The sequence below is a fragment of the Girardinichthys multiradiatus genome, chromosome 7 (assembly GCF_021462225.1).
Source record: "Girardinichthys multiradiatus isolate DD_20200921_A chromosome 7, DD_fGirMul_XY1, whole genome shotgun sequence".
Classification (NCBI taxonomy): domain Eukaryota; kingdom Metazoa; phylum Chordata; class Actinopteri; order Cyprinodontiformes; family Goodeidae; genus Girardinichthys; species Girardinichthys multiradiatus.
The window spans coordinates 9,501,385-9,508,862 of NC_061800.1; positions in this window are offsets into that span (position 1 = coordinate 9,501,385).

Consider the following 7,478-nt stretch of genomic DNA (forward strand, 5'->3'; position numbering starts at 1 on the left):
CAGACTGCACTTAAAGCGTTTGTGAACAGCAATTTTAAAGTTATGAGACAGATTTTTTATTGGATTTAGATGTGAACTTTTACTAGACCATTCTAACACATAAATACACTTTAATCTAAACCATTGAATTGTAGATCTGGGTGTACAGTACAGACCAAACGTTTGGACACACCTCATTCAAAGAGTTTTCTTTATTTTCATGACAATGAATATTGTAGCTTCACACTGAAGGCATCAAAACTATGAATTAACACATGTGGAACCATATACAGAACAAAAAAGTGTGAAACAACTGAAGATATGTCTTATATTCTAGGTTCTTCAAAGTAGCCACCTTTTGCTTTGATTACTGCTCCGCACACTCTTGGCATTCTGTTGATGAGCTTCAAGAGGTAGTCACCTAAAATGGTTTTCCAACAGTCTTGAAGAAGTTCCCAGAGATGCTTAGCACTTGTTGGCCCTTTTGCCTTCACTCTGCGGTCCAGCTCACCCCAAACCATCTTGATTGGGTTCAGGTCCGGTGACTGTGGAGGCCAGGTCATCTGGCGCAGCACCCCATCACTCTCCTTCTTGGTCAAATAGCCATTACACAGCCTGGAGGTGTGTTTGGGGTCATTGTCCTGTTGAAAAATAAATGATGGTCCAACTGAACACAAACCGGATGGAATAGGATGCCGCTGCAAGATGCTGTGGTAGCCATGTTGGTTCAGTATGCCTTCAATATTGAATAAATCCCCAACAGTGTCACCAGCAAAGCACCCCCACACCATCACACCTCCTCCTCCATGCTTCATGGTGGGAACCAGGCATGTAGAGTCCATCCGTTCACCTCTTCTGCGCCGCACAAAGACACAGTGGTTGGAACAAAGATCTCAAACTTGGACTCATCAGATCATAGCACAGATTTCCACTGGTCTAATGTCCATTCCTTGTGTTCTTTAGCCCAAACAAGTCTCTTCTGCTTGCTGCCTGTCCTCAGCAGTGGTTTCCTAGAAGCTATTTTACCATGAAGGCCTAATTCACACGATCTTCTCTTAACAGTTGTTCTAGAGATGTGTTTGCTGCTAGAACTCTGTGTGGCATTGACCTGTTCTCTAATCTGAGCTGCTGTTAACCTGCGATTTCTGAGGCTGGTGACTCGGATGAACTTATTGTCCACAGCAGAGGTGACTTTTGGTCTTCCTGTCCTGGAGCGGTCCTCGTGTGAGCCAGTGTCTTTGTAGCGCTTGATGGTTTTTGCGACTGCACTTGGAGACACTTTCAAAGTTTCCCAATTGATCGGACTGACTGATCTTCATTTCTTAAAGTAATAATGGCCACTCGTTTTTCTTTACTTAGCTGCTTTTTTCTTGCCATAATACAAATTCCAACAGTCTATTCAGTAGGCCTATCAGCTGTGTACTGTATACAACTCCTGCACAACACAACTAATGGTCCCAACCCCTATTATAAGGCTTGAAATCCCACTTATTATACCTGACAGGGCACACCTGTGAAGTTAAAACCATTTCAGGTGACTACCTCTTGAAGCTCATCAACAGAATGCCAAGAGTGTGCAGAGCAGTAATCAAAGCAAAAGGTGGCTACTTTGAAGAACCTAGAATATAAGACATATTTTCAGTTGTTTCACACTTTTTTTGTTCAGTATATAATTCCACATGTGTTAATTCATAGTTTTGATGCCTTCAGTGTGAAGCTACAATATTCATAGTCATGAAAATAAAGACACCTCTTTGAATGAGAAGGTGTGTCCAAACTTTTGGTCTGTACTGTAAATGTTTATGGTTGTCGTCCTGCTGGAAGGTGAACCTCCAACCCAAGTATTTTGCAGGCTCTAACAGGTTTTCTGTCAGGACTGCCCTTTATTTATTTATCTATCAGTGATGCTGCTACCACCACCATGTTTTAAAAGTATGTTTAGTGTTATTTTCTTTCCTCCGCATAACGTTTTGGGGTGTGCACAACAAGTAGTTTACCTGTCAGCTAATTATCCCACCTGAGCTGGGGATCTCTGCTGCTCCTCCAGAATTACTGTGCGCCTCTGGTTAATGTTCTTCTTGCACGGCAGGTTAGTTTAGGACGATGGTGATGCATTTGTAGGTTTGAAGTGTGGCAAAATTTGAAAAATTTAAAAGGGTATGAAAATATTTGCAAGGGACTAATTTCCAGACAGGCAAGCACATCTTTACAAATAAATCACTGTGTAAAGACAAGCTTCCTTCTTATCATATTATTCTTCCAGTTTCCTGTTTTCTTTTTCTCCTCAGAGGTAATATGTTGAATTTTAAAGACAGCATCACCCAGATTTACCGTAGAGAAATAGTTCATGCAGGACTCTGAAGTATGTGTGTGTGTTGTTTAATAGAACTGGGGTGGTGTTATGTTGGCATGTCGTCCCCTGCAGCCTTGCCAGCAACCACACACACACACACACACCATCCCAGTGATATGCTGACAGCAGAGAAAGATGTGGGTCAGCAGTGGGGGTTTGTTGTTGCATTTGATGATTATTGTGTGTGTGTGTGTGTGTGTGTGCCATGAGTATGCCTGGTGGGTTGCCAGTTTGAGGAAGCTACCCCCTCTAATCCTGTTAATATCTCTGCCAACTGGCTTCCTCTTCTCCCTCAGTGTTCCCTTTTTAGGCCCGAGCAGGAAGCCTGCAAGGGCCTATTGTAATTGTAGGATTTCTTATTAGGCCCGAGCACAGTCTCTTGGGGGTATACCCTAAAACGCACAGGAAGTCGGCCATTTTGGGTCAAAGGCCAATTTTTGGCCGTTTTTCACTTTTACTCACCTCGAACTTTAACGAACTCCTCCTAGGGATTTTGAGCTATCGGCTTCATATTTGGTCAATATGCAGTTAAGGCATGGGGGATTAAAAGTTATCAAAATTGTGAGTTTTCAGCCATGTTTAGGGGGCGTGGCCGAGGCACGAAAATGGCGTTTGCACCCACAGTGAAAAAATGCAATAACTTTCCCAAAGAAACGCCAAATCACAACAAAGTTGGCATGAAGGAGGACCTTCAAGTTCCCGACGATCCTATGGGATCATATGCTGACATCATCAAAGCCACGCCCCCTGAGAACAGGAAGTCACTATTTTTACTGGGAAAGGTCGCTATCTGGCTGTCTACACTCAATCAACTTAAAACTGTGATAACTAGTGGGTCTAACTTCGTTTGAAGCACAGACTTTTCATAAAAGGGCGTGGCCGTGGTGGCGCGGCAAAGTTGGACGTCACGCCATGGCCATACGTTTGGCTTACATTTCCACGTACATCATCTGATCTGCACCAAATTCAATGTGATTGATCCTAGTCCAGTCCCCAACAGAGATCTGATGAGATATTTTCTGGGCGTGGCATAATTCGTCCACAGCGCCCCCTAGAAAGTTTTTTAAAAATCAGCCCGAAGCCATGCTTTGACCGAGGATTGTGTAATTTGGTACACATATGTAACTTGTCAAGACCTACAAAAAAGTCTCTTGGAGCGTTGGTCCAAACCCAACAGGAAGTCAGCCATTTTGGATTGAAGTTGCCATTTTGACCCCATTTTTGCTGTTTCTAGCCCACGTATCTGAGCGAACTCCTCCTACAGCTTTTGACTTAGAGACTTGGAAATCACTCAGTATACTCTTAAGTCATTGGGGATTAAAAGTTATCAAAAGCTTTTTTATACATGAAAGCGTGTGGGCGTGGCCATGCCTCAAAACATGACTTCTCGCCATAAATTATGAAATTGATATAGCTCCTACAAGGAAAGTCACAGTGACCTGAAACCTTCTAAGATTGATCTGCCTCTGGCCCTGAACAATATTCACTGATCAGATGCTGACATCATCGAAGCCCTGCCCCCTGAGAACAGGAAGTGTCATGTTTTCCTTTACAGAGTCAATTTTTGATGTTCTTCACCTAATCAATGTGAAACTGTCTCAAGTAACAGATAACATGATGGTCTAAGACAGTCGTCAGTACTGACTGCTTTAGCTGTAGGGTGTGTCTATGATGGCATAGTGAATTCTGATGTCACGCCACGGCCATACGTTTGGCTCTACATTACACATGCATGGTGCGATTCACTCCAAAATAAATATGGTTGATCTTTGTCAGCTCCCAAACACCTCTATTGGATTACATTGGAATTTGGATCAACAGTGCCCCCTAAGACATTTCAATGGCTATATCTCCCTCATACATCATCGGATCCACTTGAAATGTAATTTACATGATCATGAGTTAATGATGGACATCTTGAAACAATCAATAGATTACATCACTTTAGCCCCGCCCACTAAGAAAGAAATGAGTGTAGCTTCCATCTGGGAGGTCGGCTTTCCCTCAAATTTTAAATGCTTCTCGCCACGACTCTGCATGACCGAAGATCATATGACATGTCGCTCACAGTACCGCTTAGTGGCGACATTTGGAATTGAATGACGGTCTCGTTGGTGGCGTGCAGCAGGCGATGCCAGCCTCCCACAGTCATTGCACAGACCGAGTTGCGCTGAGGTGAGAGGGCCTTCAAGGCTGCTTGCAGCTTTAATTTCTATCTTTGTTTTTTATTATGTGTTCATCATCACATCTTTAAAGTAGGATCGGAGCTCTTACTTTTCAGTTTTCTTGGCAAAATATAAAACTTTCTCCTAGCCTTTGCATTACTGCTGCTATCCAGATAACGTTCATTCATTTTTACATGCCATTTATTTCAAATAAAACACCTTTGAAGCAATCTGTTATGCCTAAAATGTCTGTTTTTAATGTAATACACAAGACTCTGTAAAAAGCTTTCTTGTAGGTCTAGACTAAAGCTGGTTCAGAGTCAGACTTTTTTTTATCCCATTGTACACCTTGTATGATTTTACCAGTATAATTATTTGAAGTTGTGAGACTATATCTTAATGCTATGACCTACAATAATTATCTAAGATGCTAATTTGCTGATGTGTTTCATTTTTAGAACCTGTACACTCAACAACAATAGTACTTCCAATGGGAGACCACTTTATTTTAACAGTATTTGAGAATAATATTCAATGGATTGATTAGAACTGCTGTTTTGTTTTTAACATTGTTTTAACAGTCTGTGAGGTGTTTATCAGTCAGGCAGTTCCTGTACTTTGATTTTATTATTTTCATTTGTGAAAATGCCACCTCACACAGATAGGTGGACTTAAAATATGTATTTACTTTATAGCACACTGAGGAGCAAAAAACACTCTCTGCTCACAAGTCCCCAAAAGCAACTGTCCTTTGACCTGCCTATAACCTCAAAGTCATTTTGCAAGACAATTATTTCCATATCAACCCCACTTGGCAAAGAGAAAACATGCTCAAATTTGGTAGCTATCTGTTCTATATCAATGGTTATAAACAGGGTTGACACAAATGCCACAATATCTTCCATTAAAGCTTAACTCACCAAAACGCATGGTGAATTCAGAACCAAGTTTCTCCAGATAAGGGCAGTACATCTTTGGATGAAAAGTATGTTTGTCTTTGATTGTCTGTGACATTTTATCCAGGTTGGGAACGTGTGTCAGCGTCCCGTTATTTAAGTATGTTGCCCAAAATCCAGCTTCGCTTTGAAGGCATTCACTGAGCTAACAATGTGAAGAAGGTGTCTGTCTTTTTTCTTGGAGCTCCAGATTAAATGCATTCAGTTTGGCAGTTAGGTCTGTTAAAAACCCCAGGTCCAAAGCCACACATCGTCAGACAGTTCCTTGTACTCCCCGTTTTTTGCGGACAAGAAAGTCTACATCTGAGGCAGAAAATCCACAAACCGCTGCAAGACTTTGCCTCGACTCAACGTGCAGACATTTGCGTGAAGAAGCAGGTCCCCGTATTGTCGTTGAGCTCATCCAGGAACGCCTTGAAAAAGCGGTGCTGAAGTGCTTTAGTGTGGATCGAGTGAACAAGTTTAACCACCAGTGTCATTACATGAGAAAAGTCCACAGCCTTTCCAGCCAAGGTCTGCTGGTGGATAACACAGTGATAATTCACAAAGTCATGAGAGTCCGGATCATTACGGCAGAGAGCTACAAAGCCATTGTGCACGCCACACATGGCCGGACCCCTTCGGTTGTAATCCCCACTATTACTACTTTTTAAACTCCTTGTAAATGTCCTAACCTCTGGTTCTCTCCTTTAAATGCCAAACAGTGAGGAAGTCTTCCTTTGTGGTAAAATCTTGCAAAGCCATCCTAACAAACACAACAAGCTGAGCAGTGTCCGTAATGTCCACAGATTCATTAAACTGCAGGGAAAAATATTCACACTGTGACAAGTTCGTCAACACTTGTTGATCCAAGTCCTGTGACAATGTTTCAACCTTCTGTGTCAACGTCGCAGGTCCCAGTGTCACTGCACGCAGGGGACTTTTGATATCATCATTAATAAGTCGTTAAAAATTGTCTCTGCTGTAGCAACCATAGCTTCTTTAAACAACTGATCATCTGTAAAGCCCTTCTTGTGTTTAGCCATGCAAAACGATACTTCTGTCACAACTTTGTATTGAGTTCAAGGTTTTGTAAATAACACCTGCTGGGCTTTCAATGCTGATTTCAGCTCACCAACTTTTTTCAGAGGAATGGTGCTCTTTGGCGGATAGCTGTCTTTAAGCTTCGGGTGGTTAGTTTCGTGGTGCCACTGCAGATTCCCTCGTTTAGAAAGTGCCTACGTTTGGCCAACACACACTTATCCTTCACCATTGTAAAGATGAATTCTTCTTCCCATCCTTGATAAAAATGGTAGGTCTTTGCATTTTTTTGCAAGTTATCTTCCATCTTAGCTGTTTTAAAATTGCCAGGTACAAGGGTGAATTTAAGTGGGGTTTGACTGATTCTTCTTTGTCCCCCTTTGGATTTTACAAACAGCCCTCCTCAGTCATTGCAACCCATACAGTGGTTCATCTTGGCAATACAGCTTGACCAAGCTTCCATCAAATGAATGAAAACTGTATTCATAGCTATATATTTTACAAAGTTTGTTGAGACTTAGGAGATCTACTGGGAAAGGTTTATAGATCTACCTGTCGATCATGATTAACAGGTTGGTGACCAATGCTCTAAAGTCTGACTCCCCAAAGACATCACATCGTACTCAACTGTTTTACAGTTGCATGTTGAAAAACTATTGTGATTTGCTCACTGATGTGCTTATTGACCAGGCTTACTACAGTATGATTTGCAATATAGGATGATACCAATACATTTCTCTGTATTTTACGAGCTCAAACACCAAAGAGAATCATTCATGGGATGTACTGTATTTGGACTAATTTAATGCCATACAAACTGATAAACCGGTTATCGCTACAACTATTACCACCCTAAAATTTATGTCAGCCATATTGGATTTTGAAGTTTAGGTTGGTCAAAAATGTCAGGCCCTCTGAAGTACTCTCAAGTCTCCAAACACTAAAACATTTGAACTCCAGCATAGAAATAACATGCTGCATGAGTGCAACATCACACATACTAGA